A 26,466-nucleotide genomic window follows, 5' to 3' on the forward strand; every position below is an offset into this window, starting at 1 on the left:
TTAGTTTCAAACACCTGACCTCAAGTGATCTACCTGCCCCAGCCTCCCAAAGTGCTGGGATTACAGCTGTCAGCTAACATGCCCTGCCTATTTTCTTATTTTGTTATAAATTTGTGTGTATGTATGTGTGTATGTGTAGGTGTGTTTGTGTGTATGTATGGCAAATATCTCTGTTTTCTTTTCTCTCCTCTTATCATAATGATGTAAGACATATTAAGTAATAGCTATCTTTCCACCATAGTATTTAAGTTACAGGATATCAAAGAAAAGAGTGAACGTTATCCAAGGACTTTGCATCCCTCTGGGGAAAGAGTATTTTTTTTTTTTGTCACACATTAGATAGTTGTATCACGTTAGGTGGATACAATAAAAGTGTGACTTGTTATTGTCTGATTGTTTTTATTTTGGAGATTAAGTGTGCTGTAAGGAGATGTGTATGACTGTCAATCTGACAAGAGGTGGACTGTGATGGTTAGTCTTATGTGTCAATTTGATTAGGCTATAGTACCCAGTTATTTATTGAAACACTAATCTAGGTGGTACTGCAAAGATATTTTTGTAGACAAGGTTACCCTCTACAATCAGTTGACTTTACATAAAAAAATTACCATCAATAATGTGGGTGGGCCTCATGCCAGCAGTTGCCTTATGAAAACAAAAGCTGAGGTATTGCCCAGAAAATAAGAAATTCTACCTCAAGACTCCTGCTCGAGTTTCCAGCCTACCAGCCTACCCTGCTGATTTTGGACTTGCCAGTCCCCATAATCAAATTCCTTAAAATTTGTCAGTCTATCTGTCTACATATATATAAATATATATATATATAGTCACATAATTGTATTATAGTTATACATTATATATTATATAGTTATACATAAACATTTACACACACATACACACATAAACACCCTATTGATTCTGCTTCTTTAGAGACCACTAACTGATATATATCTATAAATTATAGCTCTAAAATTAATTGCCCTTTTTTCTTCTTCTAATTTTGTTAAATTTTATTTACAAAAATAAGACATGATTATTTTAACAAGTTCAAAAATACAGGTTTATAGAAGTGAAGTGTTAATACTCTTCACTTATCTTCCCTCTAAATCTATTTCTATTTTTGTATACCTTTCTATACTTTTCTTAATAAAACACATACATACACAAATGCACATTCATATTCACATGTCTATAATTTCTTTTGTTTTTTTTAAAGGTGGCTATAGCTATACTTATTTAACACTCTATAATTTGCTTTTTAAATTAAGCAATACATTATGTAACTGCTTCTAAACAAATACTTACAGGGCCCATTTTAAAATTGTTGCATACTAGTCACTATATTGACCATAACTTAACCAAGCATTTCCTTATCCTTATAAGGAAATATATAACTTATATTTATATAAGTTATATAACTATAACTTATAGCATTTCCTAAAGCCTTTTGGGTTGCTTTAATAATTTCTGTAGTTTGAATAACTTAACCAAGCATTTCCTTATCCTTATAAGGAAATATATAACTTATATTATATAAGTTATATAACTATAACTTATAGCATTTCCTAAAGCCTTTTGGGTTGCTTTAATAATTTCTGTAGTTTGAATATGACTGCATTAAACATATTTGTACTTGCAACTTTACCTACTCATTTTTTGTATATTTTCAAAATTGAGATTTCTAGGTCAATGGGTATTGATAGATTCTTTTCATAAAGGTTGTAGCAATTCATTATTCTACCAGCAAAGTATGTAGCCCTATATTTTCACCAGCACTGGATATTAGTTTTCAATGTAAAGAATAGAAAGTGAGATCTCGTTTATATTTTATTTTACGTTTCCTTGCTACCAACATGTTGGACCATATATTCATACGGTTAAGAGGTGGTCGGCCTTTCTTTTTCTATTACTTGCTTCTTCATTTCATTTTCTATATAGCATTACTTTCCTTTATGTTTACTTACTAATAAAAAATAATTTATTTTTATGAGACAAGGCCTCACTTTGTTGCCCAGGCTGGAATGCAGTGGCATGATCACAGCTCACTACAGCCTCAGTCTCCTGGGTTCAAGCAATCCTCCCATCTTGGCCTCCTGAGTAGCTGGGGCTCCAGGTACATTCCACCATGCTCAACTAATTTTTTTTATTTTTAATTTTTAGATATGGGGTCTCACTATGTTGCCCAGGCTGATCTCAAACTCCTGGGCTCAAGTGGTCTTTCCATCTCAGCCTCCCAAAGTGCTGGGATTACAGGCAAGAGACACTGTGCCTGGAATTTTTTGTTTGTTTGTTTTTAACAATCTCCAAGAATGTTTCATTTTGCTGAATATGGCCTTTCAATTTACCTAAGGTGACCACAAGCATAAATACAATTTATGTATTTCCACTTAAGCTGACATCAATATATAGAAAAAAGCTGAAAACATGTGATACCTATTAAATGAAACACAAAATATGACCCTTAAAAGCAAATTGGTTACTAATTCCTGGAGCTGAATTTATTTAAATCCCATTTAAACCAAGTAGTTGACCATTTAAACCAAGTCAATGTTTATATAGATTATTGCAGTTTATTGCACTGACACCACCACTTACCCCCAAGGAGAAAAACAAAGGACCAGCAAAAGGTGATGATATGGTAGACCTTGAAATTTCTGTCAGTGGCACATCAACTAAAGAAATTCTAAAGAAAAATCATCTTGTCAACTTCTTCAAACTAGAAATGTATTTAGACTGCAATATAGATCTAATGCCCAGCTTGCAGAATTGCAGAATTTTCCAATTTGGTGTTGCTCTAGGTTAAAAAACACCAGCTGAAAAATGTGAATTGGAATCATTTGCCATTCGTTCCTAATATAATGACTGATTTCCCACTCTGGATTCAGCAAGCTGCAGGCAATGGGTTTGAACTGAGTCCAGGTGGAAGGGGGCCAGACATATTAAATTTAAGGCCTCTATTGCACAACTCCCTACAGAAATTGTACAAATAATGTAGCTGAAGTGCTTTCTGCATGCTGTGTAACCCAACTCTTTTGGCAACCTGATTAATTCCTTGCCCTTTTCTGTAGTATGCACAGTTGGGAAGTATACTAAAAGGTGACAGAAACCATAATAGAAGCTGTCAAGTATTACATTCAAGATGTTATCCTCTTCATTTTCGGTTTAGAAAAAAATTTTTCAAAAAAAAGGCCTCATAAAGCTTGGACATAATAATTACTCCTCGGTGCTGTTTTCCTTTTGTTAATACCACTCATGTTAGTAATAAATAAGTCCAATCCCAGAGATGATTGTTATTCTAAATTTATGCTGTATTCTACAGAGCTGAATATAAATATATATGCAGACTTACTAAAAACTGTCTCAATTAATACAAAAAAATCCTTTTAATTGTACCTACTCTAAGTTGGACCACCATGTCGATGCGTATTTCTCTGTTTGTTTAAGTGTCTGCACAGCCTTCAGGGGTTACACTTTCATTCACTCCCACCTGCTTTTTGTGCTTTTTCTCAAAAGGGGGGGGGTCTGTGAAACAAGGATACCTTTTGAGTGTAAATACTAAAAAACATTTAATCCAAGATTTGTGGTAACTCCAGTTTTAGTCTTCTCAAAGATGGAGATGTTAATATTGTCAAGGTTCCAGTGAGAACACGATGCCAAGAATGACACATCAAATTCTACCCAAGTCATCTAAAACCAAAGCTTGTCAAAAGCAACTAATGTTTAAGTAGACACAATTTATTTTTCAAAATGAAAACAATTTAGAGGTATTCTCTATACTACTTTTTTACTTGTAAATTCTTTTTAAATTGCACACTAGGAACAAGGGGGTAGTTCAATAACTGGTTAATGAATTCTAATGTGTGACTTAGAAGTCAAATTGGCAAACACAGAGGGAATAGTGACTTGGTGCATTACCAATCTGGAGTACCTGAGAAGCTCAAACAAGGACTGTATTATAAATTCTGGGAGAACTTGGCACAGCACTGGAGTCAGAATATTTCATCAGGCAACCTAGAGCCAGAGTTGAATTTTCCTTTTGTTTTCTGGACTTTGATTTCTAAATGTTTCCTTAGAATAGGTACCTGGTTTAAATGGGATTTAAATAAATTCAGCTCCAGGAATTAGTAACCAATTTGCTTTTAAGGGTCATATTTTGTGTTTCACTTAATAGGTATCACATGTTTTCAGCTGGTCTTTTTTCTATCTATTGATGTCAGCTTAAGTGGAAAGAAATTCAAATAATCAAGCACCATAATACTTAGAGATTACATCCATAAATCAGGCTTGGCTATAACATCAGTATATGCTTAGGATAGAATCATGTTGCATGCCATAAAGTATTTGTGTGGACATGTGTCATTCATGTCTGAAAATAATTTTGGGAGGCAGCAGTCTAGTTGTTGGCCTGTTAATCTAAAAACAAACAGAAAAACAAACAAAAACAACAAAACACCTGGCAATTAAATGGAAACAATTGTAGGGTTAATTGATAGGGGAAGACTAATAGGATTCTGGCTGTGCTTGGGATCATGATGTGACCTCTGAGATATCATGGATTGGAAACTGGAAAATATTTTAGATCTTACACTTAAAAAAATATTTGAAGTGGCACCACATGCCAGAGTTAATCAGTGTCAAAACGTATTGCTTCAAGTCTTTGGAAAACATTAACTAAGAGGTAAGTGAAATAAAAATGTTTTCCTGTTTGTTATGGACTAAATTGTGTTTCCTCAAAATCAATATGTTGAATCCCCAACCCCCAATATGACTGTACTTGGGGATACGGCTTTTAACGAGGTAATCAAGATTAAATGAGGTTAAAAAAAAAAAAAGGTAGAACCTTAATCCGATGTGACTGGTGTCCTTATAAGAGAGAGAGACACAAGAGAGCTTTCTCTCTTTTTCTCTCTCTCTGCAGGAGCACAAAGGAAAGGCCATGCGAGGACAGCCCTCTACCAGTCGGGAAGGAAGCCCTCACCAGAAACTGAACTGGCCAGCACAATGGTCTTAGACTTGTAGCTCCAGAACTGTGAGGAAATAAATTTCTGTTGTTGAAGCCACCCAGTCTGTGATTTTTTTTATCACAGTACTAGCAAATTGATATACCTTCCATCTAGTTGCCTGAAAATAGGGTCTAAGGTACCATGCGTAAATAAAACATATCTGTGGTACCTGTGGTGCCAAAGCAGACATTTCGTATTTTTGTGGATTATCTGGGGACAGACATAGCTCTTACAGCTGGCTAGAAATTCTCCCGATAGTGTCTGAAGTGGTTGTAAAAGTCGTCAGAGTGAGTGGAGTGGACATCTGTTATTTTTGTTTGCCTACATTTATTTCTCCTTCCCCTCTAACATCACAATGGCTTTCCTAGAAGAAGTGAATCCTCTCTCACTCTTCTCATGCTTAGTCCACATGATTTGGGTATGGCTGACTCTACTCCAAGGCTCTAAGTTGGGCAGGTGACTCAGACCTGGAAGGAGGAGTACAGTAGCCCCTGCCAGAATGATTACTCAGGAGAGAACGTGTGACTATCACAGCCATTTAACATCTGCTCACACACTTTTTCTGGAACTACAGGGAAATAATCATGAAATTACTGTTGGATTTACTAATATGAGAGCCTGTTAGTATGGAGCTACCGGGGACCATTTCTCAAGGAATTATGTCAAAAAAGAGGAAGCCCAAGTCAAGAAGAGTCTAGTGTGTTTCTGAAAGCACTCTTATAGGAGCAACATCCAGCGATTCTTGGGCCTAGACTTGGAGTTTTCCACTACTGTCGCTGATACATTAGCCCATTTTTGCATAAGCCTGCTTGAGTTGAATTTTAGGCTCTTGCAGAAGGAAGAGACATCTTGGTTATCACTATGGCTGACGCTTAAAAGAGAGATTTAAAATTTCAACTCAAATGCCCTCTCCTTTCTCGCAATCTATCCAAACTTCTATTAAGCTTTTATTAAGGCTGAGTTCAAGTTCTACATTCTCTGGGTGGCCTCCTCCGGACTGTTATGTGAACTACACAGCAAGAAAAACGAGGTAGAGGCACTGGGTTTTGCAACACATGTAGTCAATTACCTGGATGGAGGCTAGGGGCTGCCAGGAGTTTAAGGGCTACTTTCAGAAATTTGTTTGTCATTTATTAATTGTAGTGAGGTGAAAAATGTTCCCCTCCACCGCAAATCTGTGTCAAACCACATCCTCATAATGTTATTTGGAAATAAGATCTTTGCAGATGTAGTTATTTAAAAATCTCAAGATGAAATTCTCCCAGATATAAGGTGGGCACTAAGTTCAATGACTGGTATCCTTATAAAAGAGGAGAGGACACAGAGACCCAAGAAGACCATGTGGAAAGAGAGGTAGAGGTTGGAGTTATGTTTCCACAAGCAAAGAACACGAGGAGCCACCACAAATTGGGAAAGGTAAGTAAGAATTCTCCCCTAAAGTCTTTGGAGGGAGCATAGCCCTGCTGATGTCTTGATTTCAGACTTCTGGTGTTATGAGAAAATAATTTCTCATTTTTTAGACACCAAATTTTTGATTATTTGTTATGGCATCCATAGGAAATGAATACACCAGTGAAGCTATAAAGCTTGAAAAAGTGAGGAGAAAGTTGAAAACTCTAAGAAATGACTTTGCTGGAGAAGGGGAAGTTCATGTCAAAGTTCATTAGCATTGAGATAAAAAAGATCAGTGCTATTCCCCATGCACTGTACATTCTCCCTTATGCCTTTAATCCTAATTAATCACATGCTGACCAGGCTTTGTATATTAGCTGATGGCCATTCTCAGGAAAAGCAAGGATTTGCTGAGCTTTTGCACTTTTCTGAGATGGGGAAGGAACTGAGAAAAAGAGAGCATGATGATTTTACCACAGAAATTCTGCAGTGTGATTTGGCATCATGACAATTTGGCCATCTGCTTCATGGAGGGAGTCCAGCACCATCAACGAGACAGTGTAATTTCTGTCACTTCTTAGAGAAGCATCCTTGTAACACAACAGTCCTTTGGTGGGTTCATTGTGTGGCAGTGTAAATTTTCATGACTAGAGTCATCGTCCATCCTGGTTTGCCTCAGACAGCCCCAATTTATGCCTGTTGTCCTAGCTGAATTAATTATAGCCCTCCCTTTTTCACTTTGAAAAGTCCCTGTTTGGATGACAAATTATATAGCCACCTTAGCTATGACACAATCTCTCATTAAAAAAAAAAAAAAAAGCTGTAAAGCTTTGCAAATTGATTTACTTTCATTTTCTTGCCAACTCCACAAGATTACTTACAATGTTTTGGAAATAGTAATTACTTTTTTTAAAGAGAGTTTTGCCTGGGAGTTAGAAAAGGGAAGTTCAAAAAGGGAAGTCTGTGTTGTCTGTTTCCTAAAGACTGCTTTGCTCCCCAACAGCAGGTGCCCCCACCAGTTCCTACCTGCTCCTAGCTTTGGCAGTAGAGCAATGCCTCTATCCAGTGAAAGGAATCTGGCCGCTTCAGCAGGGTGACAACTGCACACATCCATATCTGCAAGGCAGGTGTAAGCTGGCATTTTGCCCAAGCCTGGCCAGACAGCTTCATAAATCCTGCCCTTACCACAGCCCGAATTACTTTTCATGACACAAAGCCAAGCTGTGTTATTCACCTAATGCCCCGATTTACAGTTCCCAAGACAAAAGAACATACAGATAGAGTTTCAGGGCTCTGTTTGTCTTCACGTTTATCTAAAGGTCAGTTTCAGGTCACGCTCAAGAAACCTGACAAATGGTGGTGAATAAACCTAAAAATAAATTAAGTGCAAGTGGGAAACTTAAGCATTCCTTATTCTTGTGCCAAAAGAAAACTCAACCCAATTTACATTCTTTTAATATCTGAAATACGCAGCTGTTCTCTTATTCATGGCATAGCAGGGAATTATTATGCTTCCTTCAGCTCATGCGCATATGGGCATGTGTGTGCTTCCACATAAGGTATCCACATGTACACACATACACGCATACACACGTCTCGGCACAGTTCCCATTTAGGTATTTGTTCTTGTGTCTTTAAGGACCTGAGTTCATGGAAGACTTGAGGGTCCTCAGAGTGAGAACTGTTCTTATCTGAAAGAGTGCTGTGGTTGCCCAGGAGTGCCAGTCATGTCCTGCCAGACTCAGGGGCACTAGGATGTCAAGCAGAAATGTCATCACTATATGAACAAGAAAATGAGACCAAGAAATGCAGCTCCTTGGAGAGAGATAACTGCTCATATGCCAGATTCATGAAAGTGAAGGTTGAGCAGTTAACCTGAAGAATGCTCCATGCAAGTAGGCTTAGAACTGCAAGAAAGTGCTGGAGCCCCACCAACTAAAAATGCCTCTGCAGAAACCTCAAGACCCCAACAGTCCATTGCTGAGTTGTTGACCATGACAGGGCTTCTAGAGCAGCACTTAATTTACCCTCGGGTGAAGGGTGTTTCTAAGGAAAACCATAGACAACAACGAAAAACCCACCTTCTCTCCTTCAGAAAACTGCAATAGACTTTGAGACTTACCCTACTCTGCTGTATTTTTCCATATGTAAACTTTCTCTATGATGTAGATTTTCCCTTCCTCCCACTCCATCCCCAAACCCCTAGCCTCACTTTTCTATTCACAAGATTAGGACAGAAATTACACTAAGAGAAGTAAGACACTGCTTGAGAAGAAACACACGGAGCCCATCACATTTCATAGTGGGTTTGTAAATTCCAGCTGCCTCTGTTAGGGTTGCAGAAGAAGCCCAGAGTTGTTTCTAAAGACAAAGTCAAGTAAGACTCATCACTGTCAATCTTCTGAATGCAAAGAGTAAGTATGGCAGATGAATGTGTTTCTGTGACTGGTTTGACAAACCTGCCATATGGTTTGTGGACAGTAGCATTTGGACCACTGAGGTAAAAAGGAGTCTTATGGCACCATCAGCAGCCACATTTGCTCACCCACACTCTCTCAGCTCTCACTTGTCCCATACGTGCAGATGGGGCCCTACTGCAAGACTTTTTGGCTTTCCTCCCAACAGCTTCCATTGACTTACAAAGAGTGCAGGCTGGAAGCACTGGGATTTCATGCCCCCAGAGAGCAGCCAATGGCACATGGGAGTTGGTGGATATATACCCCTGTGGTGAGAACTCTGAGATGTGTTTTACACTGGCTCCCAACAGTCCCTAGTGGGGTTATGCCCCCATTGCCCACCATGATAACTGGCTCAGTAAGGCACCATTTAGTGGCTTCTTTACCTTCCCTCTCTCATATCCCCATCCCACTACAGGTGCTACTTGGATCCCCTCACAAATAAAGCACTTGCATTAAAATTCTTGTCTGGAGTCATATCCTGGAGAATCCCAGCCTAAGAAAGCTCAATATGAGGATATCTGTGAAAAGGCAGGTGGAACTACGTAGAATATGTGACTTGTCTCTGAAGAGTGATCCCCATAGGGCATTTGGAAATGGCACAGAGGATATGCCCTGGAGTACCCACATGTATTGATGGAAGTTATAGAATGTGAACTTCCAGATGCAAATGTACCAGTAAAAAGTACATTGTTTGTGTGCATGTGCAAGCCAGGGAGTGGGGATTGTGGGGAGAGACTAGGAGGTAAGGATGTCTCATCTTCCATTATTATTAGGATTATGACTGAGAAGACAAAGCATCACTTTGAGATTTCTCTGTGTGTTTGAAAAGGCAGATGAATGTTAACGTATTCCAGGAAGTACTGAACACCAACTTGAAGCTTTTATTTGCTTTTCTTTGCTCTAATTTCTAAAGCAAAAATGCCTTTCCTCCAAATACTCTATTAAAAGAATGTATGAAATTAATGAAACTTATCATTACTTTTACAATGGCCAAATTGTAGATTTGTCACAGTACAGAGATGGAAACTCATTAAGTTATTGTGTTTCTGCCTCACATTTTATAGTGTATTAAAAGAAAAATAATTTTCCAAACCTACCAAACCTTCTTTTTTTCTATTGTCTTTCCACAACTTCTTTCATAGTTTGAGCTGCAAATCATCTGACTTATCTCTCTATGCCTATAGTATCCATAGAACAGAAATTAAGAATAGCTGTGGCTGAAAATGAGAATCTCAATTTGGGGTTGTAAATTTCATGCTTTATTTGAGAACTAGGATAGAGTTGACAAGTCTTTCCATCCTTTGAAAGCAGATGAGTAGAGTAGCATTCTTCTTTTATCATCCTGTCAAACCCCGTCCCTCATATCTTTCAGGGAAACTGTGAATTATTTATCCCACTAGGTTTGGGCATTTTAGCAAACGTCAGCACTGTTGCAGTGTGAAGCCAAGCTGATCGTTCAGTTACCCTCTATATTATACTGAACAATGCGACATCTTTTGGTTAGATGCTATGTATACAGGAAAGAATGATATGAGAAATGGAGCATGAATCAAAGTAGAATCCATCAGTTCTCCTTCTAGACTCTACTCCTGCACTTAATTAACTACAATTACATTCTTTGCAAGAACAAGAAAATCCTCTCGTGCTTATCCAAATGAACACTTCTTAGTTTCCTTTTATTTTCAGACTGAGTTTGCATTATAAAAATTACTGCACAGGGACAATTTGAAAAGAATTATTTTTAAACATTCACAAACTTTTTTTCACCTTGAAAAAAATAAAGCACACAAAATTTCTCATGAGGCACTTTACAGAAAAAGCATCTTTCTTACCTTGATCATGAAGTTATGTGCTTCTTGTCATATTCTGGAAAGTCATCTAGGAAATTATCTGTTGAGGGAGAAATATATTTCCTTTGACTCTTTCCCACATTCTCTTGGGTAACTTTCAGTTACTCTTTGTCTCAGTCAGGGTTCTCTAGAGAAACAGACCTATTATATATACATATTAATGGAGAGAGATTGATTTATATTTATGTCCCCCTCAATTATATGCATATATTGGAGATATGTATATAAAGAGAGAGAAAGAAAAAGAGAGATTTATTTTAAGGAATTGGCCCATGTGATTCTGGGAGCTGGCAGGTCTGAAAAATATAGGGCTGGCTAGCAGGCTAAAGACTCAGGCAGGATTTCTGTGTTATGGTCTTGAGACAAAATTCCTTTTTCTCTGGAAAGCCTCAGTTTTTGCTTTTATGGCCTTCAATTGATCTGATGAAGCTCACCCACATTATGAAGGATAAACTGCTTTACTTAAACTGATTGTAAATTTTATTTATTTACTTATTTTTGTTTTTTTGGTGACAAGATTTTGGTTTTTCATCCACAATGGAATGCAGTGGTGTGATGATCATTACTCACAGCAGCCTTGACCTCCTGGGCTCAAGCAATCCTCCTACTTCAGCCTCCCAAGTAGCTGGGATTATAGGTACATGACACCACGCCTGGCTAATTTTTATTTTTATTTTTGTTGAGCCAGTGGTTCACCATGTTCCCTGGGCTGGTCTTGAACTCTTTGGTTCGAGGACCTTCCTGCCTCGGCCTCTCAAAATGCTGGGATTACAGATATGAGCCACTCTGCCCAGCTGATTATGAACGTTAATCATATCCACAGACACTTTCATGGAAACATTTAGACTAGTGTTTGGTCAAGCAACTGGACACCGCAACCTAGCCAAACTGACATAAAATTTACCATCACACCCCTCAAAAGGAAATCATTGCCTTCAGGCCTCATGTTGCATTAGAAAAAACATGATATTCTGAATGAGAAAAACTTGGATTCAAAGTCTAGGTCTGCAACCTACTGGATAACTTTGGACAAGTGTAAAACTTTTTGAGCCTCAGTTTTCTTATTTATAACACTATGTAATCAATGAATATTCTTTGTATTACAAGACACAGAAAACTCAATCCAGTCAAGCTCAAGAAAACAAAAGGGGGATATATTGGCTTAAGTGCCTAAAATCAGTGTTGGACTAAATTCAGGGTTCAGTTTGATTCAGAATGCAAAAGATGTCAGGAATATTCAGTTAGGCTCTCATTTATCTTTCCCATATATCAGCTCCCCTTGCTCTGTGTTGGTTCCATTCTCATATAGACTCTCTCTCTCTGTGGTGGTAAGTCACTTCTAGCAGCTTCGGTCTATGACCTTTGAGGTTAAAGACCACCTTTCAGCTTTCCAAAGACATGCCGTTACTAACCACTTTCTGTGTCCCAGAGTATAAAGTGTTACAGCATAGCTGAGATTGACACAAACTATTTCCTGGAGCTGAAGATAGAGCTCTGTCATACTCTGTTTTGTGTTGCTATAACAAAATATGGAGATTGGGTAATTTATAAGAACAGAAATTTATTTCTTAGAGTTCTGTAGGCTGGGAAGTCTAAGATCAAGCTGCTAGCGGGTTCAATTGTCTGATGAGGACTGCTGTCTGTTCCCAATATGGTGCCTTATTACTATTTCCTCCAGAGGGGAGGAATGCTGTGTCCTCACGTGGCAGAAGGCAGAAGGGCATGCTAGCCAAATGCTGTGTGAAGCTGTTTTTGTAAGGGACTTAATCCCATTCACAGAGGAGTAACTCTCATGGCCTGATCACCTCTTAAATACCCCACTTCTTAACACTATCACACTGGCAACACCTGAATTTTGTAGAGGACACACTCACACACACACTCAAACCATAGCAAGCCCCATTCAAACAGATGGACAGAGAGCAGAGCCTGCTTATCGAAGAAAAGGAAATAGATACTAGGGAGGCAAAGACAAATGTCCACTGCATGATAATGCTAGTACTTAACTCACAGAGTGGTTATCAGGACTTAAGATGTGTTTGTAAAGCCCATAGAGAATTGCAGAATTCTATGAATGGCAGATATTGTATTTGATATGTTTCTATTGGTACAAACTTGGGAGAATTCTGAACTGTACAGACTTTGTAGCATTGTAAAAACACTGCTTCCATCTTAGCTTTGACTCTCCCAGGTCTTTCCCTTTCTTACTCACTGCATTTTTCTGAAAGAATTGGCCTTAGAATAGTTCACTGAAGTTCAATCTCTTTCCAGTCAAATGTGCTCTGATTTATGTAGCTAACTAAGTACCTGGCTAAATAGTCTCAGGCATTGGAGCACACTGTGTTAGGTCAGGAATACAAATATACATTTTAGGAAAAAAATTTCAGGTGAATTTTTAAAAATGATGAGCTATTAGAAGATTTATCGTAGATAGTCTTATCCAAAGATGGGCAACATCATCTTGATATATCATTTTTGTGTAATCAAGATGTCCTAAAGAAAATGAATAGAAGTGATTCGAAGTGAAATTTTGGCAAATTGAAATGATAGTAGGATAATTTTTAGTTAAAATTTAAATGATGGGAGTTACAAGCAGGAAACAAACAACAAAAAAAACAAGCATAATGGAAATTCTGAAAGATTCTATAATCAGCTTATCTTGCATGACAGAATTAAAAGCAATTAATGAAACAGATTGGCTCTTGGGGTAAAGTTAAACACAACACCCACTACTCTAAGCTCCTTATTTCATTGTTTTAGTTCTATGCCCAAACTTTCTTCTTTCTTCTTCTGTCTAACTTCTTTTGCATCATTTTTATACTCTACTTTCAATGAAACTTTTGGGCTTGTCAATGGCATCTGTGCTTGTAACTTAATTCAGTCTGCCTCGGGGCAAAACAAAGTTGTGTGTGTGCGTGCATACACACACAGTGGTGATAGTGGTGAGGTGATATTGGAGATGTTGGAATTAGAGATTCTGAAAATAGAAGTTATTCTATTGGCAAAATCATTTTAAGCACATTGGAATTGGAAGAGATTGTCAGGAAAGAATATTTCTAAAACTCCACTGTGGCAATCCAAGTACCAAACAAAATCTTGGATCCAAGCTTTGATGGAGACTGGGAACATTGTTATTATTAATATAAAACAGAGTGTTCAATTCTTGTAACTGCATCTTAAAGAAAAGAATGGGAAAATCACTATTAGGAGAGAGAAAATAAGATGAGGTAGCAAAAGACAGTTAACTCCTAAGAAGGGATTTATAATAGCCACATAAAATTTGTGCCCAAGTATTTCTGAATAGTTTTTCAAGTCATTCTATTTTGTTTTTAATCCCAATTTTTTTGAAAGTTGAGGATATTTGCACAGTCAAATTTTTTCTGTGCTATGCCAACAACCTGGTTAGACAGTTGAGGATTACTTCTTGTTCTTTGGCTGCTGGCATTAGCCTTCAGTGGGTAGGGGAGGCAAATGTACTGAAATACTGACTTGGAAAAACACTAGAAAATTTTGAACAAATATTTAGTGGTAAGTCACATTTCAGCCCTCTCAACTCTGGCAGAGTTCCATGTACATGGAACTAAAGGAAAACGGAATACAAATCAAGTGAGAGAGAAAAGAAGAAAAACTATTCAAGCCAAAGTCTGTGTAGGTATTATAAGGGTGGTATTTACCTTCTCATCTACATCTTGAATCATAAACAATGATTCATTTAAATGATAATCACTCCTTAAAATGTTAGTCTTCTAGTAAGCACTCCCAATTCTTTATATTTGTCTAAACATCACAGCAAGATTTTTATCCATCAATACTGTTACAGGTCATCAGTATGAGCATAAGCCAACTTGGCTTCAGCACGTTTAATTCAAGCTAACCAGAGAGGTTAATATACTGACGATAATTGAATTTTACCCATGAACATCACTGCCATCTAGACAGAAAGACAGAAAATGATTTTTAAATATCAACAATAATATTTATGGAGTGTTTGCTAAAGACTATGTTTTCCAGAGATTATTCCAATCAATATGTATATATCAACCCTCTCGAGTAAGTGTAATTACCCCCACTTTTTCAGATGAGGAAACTGAGCCTCCAATAGATGAAAGTAACCTGGCTACTAACAGAATTTCATCCCAAGACTTTTGACCCCAAAGCCATATTTTTAACCACTCGTGCTATAATCAGGGATGAACCTTGGTTGATACTTGATTTTTAAACAAATTGACATTCTTATGCCCTGTTTTGCAGATGAGACAAGTCGGTAGCCACTTTAAAGTAATCACATTCTTCTTAAGCTGTGGAGTGAGGAATAGAAGTGTCTTTTCCAATTGACCTGAATGCATTGTTGGCCTACTTACTGAGTATTTTCATTGCAGCTCCCCCCATTTATGTTTTATTGACAATTTCCCTTTTCTGGAATGGAATCTTGGTCAGATTTCTTAACTTTCCAGCCAACTTTGGTTCAAGACATTCTCAGGAGTTTTTGTAAAACTTGATTTTGTTCATTTTATAAAATCAGTCTCAAACTCAATTCTGAGCTTATTTTCTTTTCCTAATCCTTCCCCTCTCGCCTCATTTATGCTCACCCACCTACTCCACCAGAACCAGTCTTGGTTTCGTTTTAGTGGCTTGAATTGGGTAGGGGAGAGGTATGCTCTATTCTTTACTTTCTCTCGTAAACCTTCCTTGCAATCTTTCTGGGCTGCCTTTTTGTTCAGCATCAGTGAGGAAGAGGAGACTACTTATGAGGCCATAGTATGTCATTCATGGGAATGTCTCTGGACTGCTCTAGTTTAATCTGGTTCTATTTGATACTGGAGGCTATGGTTGATTCGCAGTCTGCTTATTTCTTGGAATAAATATTCTTCCCCACAGCCTTCTCTATTGCTAAACAACCCCCCTTCCCTCAAAAGGGCAGTGAGCTGCCTCATTCGGCTCTGCCAATGCCAATCAGTATATGCCATAATCCATTTCCTGAGTTGAGGATCCCTATGCTTAGCCCAGTGGCCCCATGATCTCTACTCTCTGTTCCCACACTTTGTCACCCTAAACTCTCTAACACAGGAAGGCATAGTACCTTCTGTGGTACTTTTCTGTATTCTGGGGCTAGTGAAAACTGGGAGGGCACCTTCCTCTTTCCAGGCACCTGGCATTATAGTTCTCCCAAACCTTGATGCAAGAAACTATTCCAGCAGGCCTCCCACTTTTAAGAATCTCTAGACAAGGCTTTGTATTTAAGTATTCTCCAGAATGTAATGACACCCACTCCAAGCACCCCTTTCTCTTCCCCATAGGGCAGAGGGCATGATGGTTACTTATAATGACAACCTTCTAGAAACTGAGGCTTCCAAACATTTTTCCCAAAAAATGTTGTCATCACACTCCATTCTGGTGGCAGCATCACCCATCCAGGGGATGAGATGCTAGTCTCCCATTCTTTCTGCAACTCATCCTTTCTCTGTGACTCTTTGGGACTGCCCCCACTCCTCCCCATAAACAATCTCTGGAAGAAAGCACTCTTTCCACAAATATTGAACTCAAAGCCCAACCATATTGCTCTCTTTCTTGTATTAACCAAAGTGGGGATGAAGGCAACCATGTTGGTAGTGGGAACATACCAGTGCCTCTCCTAGCAGGTTCCATAGGCAAACAACTGGTCCCGGTTGCTGGGGGCTCACTGGTGTCTTGCCAACTTAGATTGTAGTCTCACTAGCAACCTGGCTCTCAACTTTGGGCCAATTAAAAGATGTAGAAAAATCCAATTTGCCATCTTGTAACATGAACATACATGTTTCATTTTGTACTTCAGTACTTGAGCGTTTAGAGGATTTCCCAAGAAATTGTTCTCTAAGCCTGGTCACGTCAATCAGGAAAAAGCTACTAGATATTTGCCTAATAAGATACATACTTTAGGGGCCTGCTCACTCTTGAAAAAAGATTTTAGGAAGGTAGATGAGCCACAAGGCTAGATTTCCTGTGTTTTAGTTTATTTTAAAATAATCAACAATCTAATAACAGTGACACTAAATGGAAAGGTTATTCTTCTTTACTCATGAAGGCCTTAAAGCATGTCTTTAAATCAAATAGACTTAAACTCTATTCACTAGCATTATTTTTCAGAGGATACACAAATAGATTTTTTAGGTGTGATTAAATGTGCACCTAAAGCTGGTTTTTGTTTTCTATTATGCTCAACTCCAACTTAAGTTACTATGGCCCAAGGAAACATGCCAAAGACTACAGGCCTATACTCTCAATAGCTTCTTCATTAGATTTTCTATATTGTCAACCTAAAACTACTTACCTTGAAGTTTATGAGACTTCCACGGAAGACCATACTTTCTAAATATAATCTTCCATTAATCAAATCCACTGTTTTAAACTCCCTTGTTTCACTAGGGACCATGGATATGTTTTCCTCTATGATCTGTCTATTCAAACTCTTGCTTTCCATTAGGATACAGATCAAATGTCATCACCACTGCTAGTAAGTAAAACCCACCTCTCTGACTGGGTTAGTGAAGTTCAAATGGAAGTAAAGTACAAAATATTTATTGAAAAAGTGTGTGATTCATAGGAGTCACTACAATCCTTTAAAAAGAAAGATGAACATGTGTATAGCTGCATGGCATTTTTGTCTTATTGTTGATTTTTTTTTAATTACCCTATAAATAAAAATAAGATGGAGTACAAAAAAACTAATCAGAATTTGTAAAGACTTGCAGAAAAGAGACAAGAAAATAACAGACTACTTGAAAGACAAGAAAGGGGATTAAAAAGAATAAGAAAATATCAAATAAAAAATTACAAAGAAAGAAAACTTAATTTTTATTCACATTGGAGTAGTTTTACATAAACTATAAACTATAAAAGAAGATAAGAACATTAAATAAATTATTGATTGTAATAGGAAAAAACTAAGGAAAACAGGGAAAGGAGGCTAATCAAATCCTGTTAAAAATAGAATGTTTGAAAATTTAAAAATTTATAAATTTATGACTGCAAAGTAAACAAGCAGTCAGTAAAAATAGTACCAAGTAAATGTTTTTAATTCAGAGAAAATTAAATATATGTACAATATACCTGTTAAATATAGTCAAGGAACAAAAATGGCATTGTTATTAAATACTAAAGAAGAAGACAACTCAAACTGTTGCGGGTGCTTGGGCAGGAGTTCAAAGAAGTCTATTTATGTCTGCCATTGTATAAGACGCCTCCTTGTCTTCAGGAATCCAGAGCTGGTTTTGTTTAATGAGTATAATTTAAATTCCAATAATAATAATAATATAATACATTTGAAGAAAATAAAGCTGTAACCTAAGAACACAAAGAGATTATTGTCAAATGATGGACAGCAGTAGGCAGAACCTCCAGTATTTCAACTGGAAATGTACCAGGTGTGTTACCTTTGAAGAAAAAAAACAAAAAATAAGTGTTTATTTTGATCAGGTGACTATTTTAACCACCAGGGAGAATTTTTTAAATATCTTTTTATCTTACTCTCGTTTTTGTTGCTGTTGTTGTTAGAAAAGCACAATATGACTAATAGAAAGCCTAGAAATATAGTCAAATACAGTTTTCTCTTAAACATATAAAAACAATTCTAAAAGTTCTATATTCTGCCCCATTTTCTAAGTAATACATTGTAACTGGTATGTCTTTAAATACTCAGTAAAATTCAGTTGAATAACCTATCTCCCACTATTTTTGGGAAATCAGATTGTTTTTACTCTTACTAAACAATAACAACAACCACACAGCAAAACAACAAAATGCTCAGATTTTTGTACTCTTCTTTGATTATTTCTGAAAGCCAAATTACCCAAAGGATAAGAAAAATCTAAATGTCTTTCAGATTTTTACCTTAGTTTATGTACATATTCATAAAAATCTCAATGCGGTGTTTGATCTAGAAAGGCTTACTATTTTCTGAGACTTTTCAGAGTAATTTGAAAATAACTGAACTATGTGAGGAACCCGGATGCCTGACTACACGTAGCATTCCCTCATCTCTGTTTCTCTTCACTCCAGTAGACAGGTTTATTAGGATCTTTTGGAGGGTGTGTCCATTAGCAAATATTCCTCTTCAGAAAAGGGAAGGGTTAATTTTACCTGGACGCACAAGATATAACACTGTCTATATCTCAACATTTTTGCTTGTGGATAGAAGTACCCCGGATTTCACAGTTAAAATAGGTTTTGATTCCCCTGGCTTTTAAAATATTCTATTGATCATTAAAATGGAAGTCTTGAAAGATGTATTCAAATTCATTAATTACCTGTAATTTCCTCTGAAATTGGGTATTCGAAAACACAGGAAGTTCAATGATGTAAGTTAAAAAGTTGTGTCTTTAAAAGATGTGTCTAAAAGCATCATTATATAACCAGATTATGGGATACGTGTCATTTTAAAATGCCCAGAATTAATTTGTCATGAACACAACAAATTAGAAAAACCAAATATCGCTTCTATGTTCCCCCAGAATATGTTTTGGACCTTAGTTTGTCCTAAAATATAAATTCAGAGATAACTTTGTACTCAGTGAAATTTCCACTTAACTCCAATCCTTTAATACATAAGGTTTCGGCCAAAAGGCAAGACATTCTAAAATAAGACCAGTTAGGCTCAAAAACCACAAGACCTACACTACAAAATTCTCTCCTCAGAACTACCAAAATGCTAACAATTCTGTCTTCCTAAGATTGGTCATTGTTAGTTGGTTGATTGGTAATGAATTCAGGAGTCATTAGAGTAACAGGAAAGTGAAAGCAATTATTCAGGTATTTTAAACTAAAATAAAGAAACATTTTGCAATGAAGGGATATAGGATGAAAAGAAACTCCATGCAACCCATTATATAATTGCTCATATCTGTACTTCAGGAAGCTCCTGTCTTTGTGTCTCTTGTCTCATACTGAGGCTTCTTTCAGCCAGTTTGATTTCCTGCCCTACTCTCTACCTCTCCTACCTATTTATCTTCTTTCCCATGTGTAAAGCCCACTTACACGTTCTTCCAGACTCCCCTCTCATTTCTTATTCTTTGGAAAGCTGTACATTTTCCTGCTGCAAGTCCTTACGTGTATTTTCTTTTTCTTATTATTATGTGAATCTCAAGACATTGCAAAAATTCCCTATGTTTTCCTGTAGAGTGGAGTAAATCATCAGTTAGATGGAGAATGTTTGACCTAAGTGAAAGATGACTTCCATCTTGAAGAAAAAAAAGTCTCTTATGAATTTTCTGTCTTGTATTTCTAACTGCACAAGCAACTATCTAATTTCTTAGACCAGCGAAAATTAAGATGTGAATTAACAAGTATGTTGATATAGCAAATTATAAAAAGCAAGATCTCTGCTAAAATTAAGAGAACGTTATAACCTGATCTGCTTATATTAGAAGAACTTTAGTTTTGCTGGATGTAGAGAGCATATTCTCATAGAACATTTTGCATTTTTTATGTCCACTATGGGTGAGCTCTTTCAAGAAAGCTGGCTCATAAAGTTACTTCAATGCTTTTGAAATTCAAGATGCAGAGCGAACTTTGCCAAACAGAGTACTATACTATCTAGTTCAATGATCAAACACTGTATTTGGAAAGCAGAGCTGAATTGCTAATTGTTTGCCTACATTCATGACAACCAGGTATAGCATTATCAGAACCTTTTTTGATATGATTTATTGCTTTCATTTCTTCTTTTTGAATAATTAATTCTCTACATATTTACCTGTAAGGTTTATTCCACCAAAAACCATGTTGATAAAAATCATCTCTCCTGCAGGAGCTGGATCAAAAAAAAATCTTCATAAGCACATGTTCTGAAATTTACATCAATTGTGAATTTCAGGACAAATTCCTTTGGTGATGTTCTGATCTCCTATGGATAGTACATTAAGCCAATCATATAAATTGATTTATTGGTTTTATGCCTGTCTGGCAATCCTTTTTTGCAAGTTTGCTCTTATTAATTCCCAGTTTCACTCTCTTTCTTCTCTCAGTTGCTAAATAGTCATACAATTATTATCATATTTAAGAAATAAATACTAAGACTACAGGTCACAAATAGGCAGTCTGTTGACTGAATCCAGCATGTAGGCATGCTTTATTTGGCTAGTAGCACATTGAAAAAAATTTTTAAAATCACCAAAAAAATCAAAATCTCCTAGCTTTGTCTTGAAAAATTCAAAGATCTGCCGATCTTCAGCCCACTTCGACGTATGCTGCATGGTAGCTGCCTGCATTAGATGAAGCCAGGATTCTCCAGTTGAATCTTGCCAGCTCTCACCTCATCCTTCCCACTCATTAATTGCCCATCTGTCCCCTGTAGGTTTGCATAGGCTAGTCCTGATTTTGAATACTTGGAGAGGCTTGGATAGAAGTCCCAAAAGTAAATCACAATTTTTAAAGTAGTCCAGGCTTTTCCAATTAGCATAAGTATGATAGTGCTGACATGAATCTTCATTTATGTCAGTAATTACAGTCAATTCCTACAATTGTCTGACCAAAAAAGGAGGGAAATGCATTTCTATTAGTTATTTGCATCATAAATATTCATAAGTATTTATCATTCAGAACCATCTTTTATACATTTCTTATGTAGAATTAGAAATTAATTTTATAGGACAAGATGCCTAAAGTTTTATAGCTTTTGTAGATCTTTAAAGAAAGATGTATAAGCCTGAAAAGAGAAATGCAATGATCAATTGGGCCAATTAAGCCTACGAGCCTATGGGGGAAAAAGTCCCTGTTCCCTATTAAACTGAATCTCAAATGTATTTTATGTGGAATGCTTTTAAAAATATGTTTGTTTCTTTGGATAATAAGTTCCTAGGGAGACTACTGTACATTCACTCAGCAAACTTTCATCTGGCATTCCTAGATGCTATACAAGTGGATAGTTCCTAGGCAATCCCATGTTCTTATTCAGTATATTGTGCTTATCTTTGTATTTTCATCAGTTTAGAAGTCCTGGAAGATATCCATCAGCAAACAGGAAATATGTGTCTAGGTAAATATATCAGGACTCAGCATACAATTTTAAAAAGAATAAATGCACACAAAATTGATCACTTTGTAACTAAAAATTTGTATGCATGAGAATGGTTATCACAGACTTATAAAAAGTTTTAAATTAGAAACAATCTAACTGGCCTTGTTAATAAGTGCTTGTCTAAATAAATCACAATGTATTCATAGGACGAAACACTTTTAGTATTACTATTGTTATGTAACAATATTACTTAGTGGCTTAAAACAACACACATTTATTATTTCACAGTTTCTGTGAGTTAAGAGTGCAGGCAGAGTTTAGCTGGGTCTTTTGCTTAGAATATCACAAGGCTGCAACCAAGATGCTGACGGGGCTGCAGTGTCATCTGCGGCTTGACTGGGGATGGATCTGCTCCAAGCTCACTCAGGCTGTTGGCAGAATTACAGCTGTAGGACTAAGAGCTTCAGTTTCTTCACATCTGTCAGCTGGAATTCTATCCTCAGCCACTAGTGGTCACCTGCAATTCCTTGCTATGTGGGGATTCTCAATATGACCATCTACTTCCTCAAAGCCAGCAAGAGAAAGAAAGAGACTCCTGAAAGATGAGTTTCTAATTTTATGTAATATAAGGTCATTCATATGCAAGTGATCTTGCACATCCTATCAACTTGACATATACTATTTGTTAGAAGCAAGTCACAGGTCCCACACAAACTCAAAAAGCACACCAGAATGTGAACACCAGGAGGTGGGGATAATGTGGGCTACTCTTAAAGTCTGTCTACCACACTCTGCAACATCAAAATTATGCTTTTGACAAAAAAGGTCTTGGATATTAAAAAAAATCTAAAAATATGGCATTGGGTTCAAACAAAGATATAATTGCAGTATTAGCTTTTATATCAAATATATGTACACATTTTATTAACATATATACAAACGTAAAAAGAAAATATATATACATACATACACACATAGAGCAAAAATTCTAAATAATAGATATTGTTTATTACCAGTTTATGGCGACTCTACTTTGTATGTTTCAATGTATTCCAGCATTTCCACAGTCAACATATATTTCCCTTATAGTTAGAAATAAACCAGCTTTTAAAAGTTTCATACTTTTGAGCATGCATGACATTTATTTAGTTATAAATTTTCCTTATCAAAATAAACCAAGGATTTTGTTTGTTTTCAGGAGTTTTTCTTCTTTTAGTTTATGATGAAATCCAAGCACTTATTTTCAGTAGACTGCTTGGTTGGAACATGGTTTTTCATGAGCTGGAACTTGTTCATCATTAGCTCCGAAAGCCCTTATAGGATTCATTTTTGTTGTTTTTTTAAGAGTTAAATAATTAATTTTTTAAAAAAGAAATAATCTTTCTTTAATACATGATTATTTGTGGCTGCTGTTATCTCTTATTCCTATGCTGGCTCTGAAACGAAAATGTTCCCTTGTCCCCCCTCACAGGGCAACCAATGAGGGTGTGGCTCACTTCTTCAGTGCCCAGCTGCTCAAACCTCTAGGGGAGCAAACAGATGGGCAGGCTGTGGGGCTTCAACCCCACAGCAGTGTCTAGGGGTGAATGTTTATAGCGCCTGAAGCCCCAGTGGTCATGTGTTATAGGGTGCTCTTTCAGTTTGCCTATAGGTGGCTTGTATTAACAAGCTCAATTAGACCCTCTACCTTGTTGCAAGGACAGAGAGCTTTCTGTATCCTGGGTTCTTGCCTTAGGTGTACTGGAAGAATCAGATTACACATGGACCTTAAGAATGAGTGCAAAGTTGTATTGAGTGGAAGTAGCTCTCTGCCAGTTGGGGAGCCAGAAGGGAGATGCTTTTACCCTGGAACTGGGCCGCTTGGTGGTCCCAGCTCTCCTCTGACTGCCCCAGCCAAACTCGGCCTCGTCCCATTGGTCGATGGCCTGCCGGCATGCCAGTGCCTGTGGGCATGCTCTTCTGTTGGGGTGCTCCTCTAGAGGACCAGCCACTTTTGTCTTCTGCCGCTGTGTTCTCACGATGTTCAGCCACTTGTGTGCCTGTCCACTAGGGTATTGGGTTTTTATAGGCACAGGATGGGGCATGGAAGGCCAGCGTGGTCTTGGGAAAACATCTGGGCAGGAAATGCCTGTCCTCACCTAGGTCCATGGGGGTGGAACCCTAGCCAGGGACCACGACAACCTCCTCACCTCAGCACTTCCCTTCCCCCTTTTCGTATTATTTAAAGGGACCACGCTCTTCCCTTCCCAGCACTTTCATATCAGCTCCATCCTTATGCCACCTGACAAAAACAGGATTATAAGTTCCTCAGGTCCCTTCATGCAGGACATACGTTCTCTTTGGAGAAGATGGAGTCAGGCAGACCAGGACCTAAAGCCACCCTAAGCTCCTCCCAGAAAATATCAGTACTTTTTTGATGAGCTAATAACCTCAACAAAAACAGAAAACACCTAATTAAGTATACTTGGCTGGGGAAAAGAGGCATTTCAACACCCATCTTATCTACCAAAGGATCCTATTACTTGGAATTAGCAAACTAGAAGGCCTGAGCCATAAATAGAGATAGGAAATCACCATGTAAATGTTATTTAATATTATTTAGTGAAAGCCTTTAATGTTCTCATTGATGCCTTTTTTTTTTTTTTTTTTTTTTTTCAGTTCCTCAAGATGCGAAGACAAAATGACATGCTTTCTTACTAGGAAATACTCAAAAATCTTGCAAAGCAAAATTGAATTTTATCCCCAACTTTCAAGTTAAATCTTGTGGTCTGCATATCACAATGTAAGTGTTTGATAAAACACACCATTAGAGTAGCTTTTCTGCCTAGATATTTAGAAAGTATACTTTGCTTCTCAAATCAAGATTTTTTTAGAGGAAACGTATTAGGAAAATAAAAAGAAACATTAAAGAGGAATCCTTCCAACTAAAATGAATTTTTAGAATCGACTAAAGTAACTTTTTTTTGGCTATTGTTTTGTTTAGTTTTTCAGATGTCAGGTCGAGAACTATTATTTTTCCCCATGAGAGCCTCATTAGAGTGTCTGACCACAGTTCTTAGAAGATACATTTGGTACTGCTGGGGAATTGACACTTGCGTGTCAGCATTTCCTGCCATGTCTGGTTGTTCTTGGCAAGAAAAAAAATTACTTGGATATAAATTCAGATTGAAGCAGCTGTCCAAAGTCCATGGCCTACATTTTAAAGAGAAATTGTAGAGGAACTAAAGCAGCTCACCAATGGATCTTGAATCTTGGCCTCCTCTTTTTAAACTGCAGTCTCTTAGAGGAATTGCCCTATTCTATTTTTCCTATGTGTACAGAGCTCCAATTTTCTCAACTTTATAAAAGCCTCTATACATGATACTAAACTTCAAATTGTTCCCCAATTTATGTTGAAAGGAAATTATCTGTTTGGCTTCAACTAATACATCTGTATAATTTTCATCCTATTATACCTCACTTTTATATTCAAGTCATTACCCTTCTGGTTTAGTTAACTATGGTTCCAGTTTTATGAATTTGGGAGTTGTATTCGTCTGTTCTCAGACTGCTAATAAAGACATACCTGAAACTGGGTAACTTATAAAAGAAAGAGGTTTAATTGACTCATAGTTTCACATGGCTGGAGAGGCCTCAGGAAAATTACAATCATGGCAAAAGGGGAAGCAAACATGTCCTTCTTCATAAGGTGACAGGAAGGAGAAGTGGCAAGCAAAAAAGAGAAAAGTCCCTTATAAAACCATCAGATCTCATGAGAACTCACTCACTATCAGGAGAACAGCATGAAGGTAATGGCTCCCATGATTAAATTACCTCCCACCAGGTTCCTCCCACAACACGTGGGGATTATAAGAACTAAAATTCAAGATGAGATTTGGGTAGGGACATAGCCAAACCCTATCAGGGGCTACAGTAATATTTCATTAATACAATTTAAAATAAGGGTCACTTTTTCTAGTTTGCTAACATGTGCTAGTTCTTGGCCCATGGTAGATGTGTGATAAATATTTGTTAAATTAGTTATGAAAAATGAATTAATGCAATTGCCATTTTCATAGGTCAAAATTTCATATAATTCAACCTAATACTCCATAGCAATATTACAGAAAGTAAATAATGTATCATTTGGAAATTGTGTAGGCAACAGAAAATACAATTAACATTGGCTTGAAGAGTCAGTTGGGAATCTCTTTCTCACACATAAGAGGAAGCCTGGAATTTGGTAGCCCAAGACTGTGGCATGTACTCATGTGTGATTTTCATATTTATGGTTACAAGGTTGCAATTCCTCCTGAAAGTCTATTATCAACATTTTATACAGGAAAGACAAGAAGGAGCCAGTATCTACCTGTTTTAAGGAAGCAAAACCTTTTTCAGAAATCTTTTTGCTAGATTTCCACTGCATCTCAGAAGCTATTACTGTCTCTCATGGCTACCACTTGCTGTAGTGGAGACTAGCACATTAAGGAGATTTTTGTTTGGACACATTTCCACCCCAAACAAAATCAGTGACCTGTTAGGAAAGAATAGACTATTAATTGGGTAGGCACTAGCAATGTCTGCCAGAAATGAAATGATCCATATAAAGTGCCTAGTGTCTGGCACAGAACAACCACTGTAGCTGTTATTGCTTATTTATCAACTAATATTATTTCCCTCCTGCAATTCTCTCCATAACCAAATATTGAAATCATACCAGATGTGTTTAAATTTTAATATCTTTGCATTCTGTCCAAGAAATTCTATGAAAGCAAATATTTTTTAAATTTAGC

The 26,466-nt window shown here is 37.1% G+C and overlaps 1 long non-coding RNA gene across 1 annotated transcript in view; it reads left to right on the top strand.

Moving 5' to 3' along the window:
* The window catches only part of LOC117065951, a 43,383-nt gene extending 18,069 nt beyond the window's left edge, over positions 1–25,314 (top strand). Inside the window, exon 3 of the long non-coding RNA XR_004430111.1 lies at positions 24,353–25,314. This is a non-coding gene — a long non-coding RNA (uncharacterized LOC117065951). The remainder of the gene's footprint in view (positions 1–24,352) is intronic.
* The last annotated feature ends 1,152 nt before the right edge of the window (positions 25,315–26,466 follow it).

This window comes from Trachypithecus francoisi, unplaced genomic scaffold, assembly GCF_009764315.1.
Source record: "Trachypithecus francoisi isolate TF-2019V2 unplaced genomic scaffold, Tfra_2.0 Lachesis_group2, whole genome shotgun sequence".
NCBI classification, from domain to species: Eukaryota; Metazoa; Chordata; class Mammalia; order Primates; family Cercopithecidae; genus Trachypithecus; species Trachypithecus francoisi.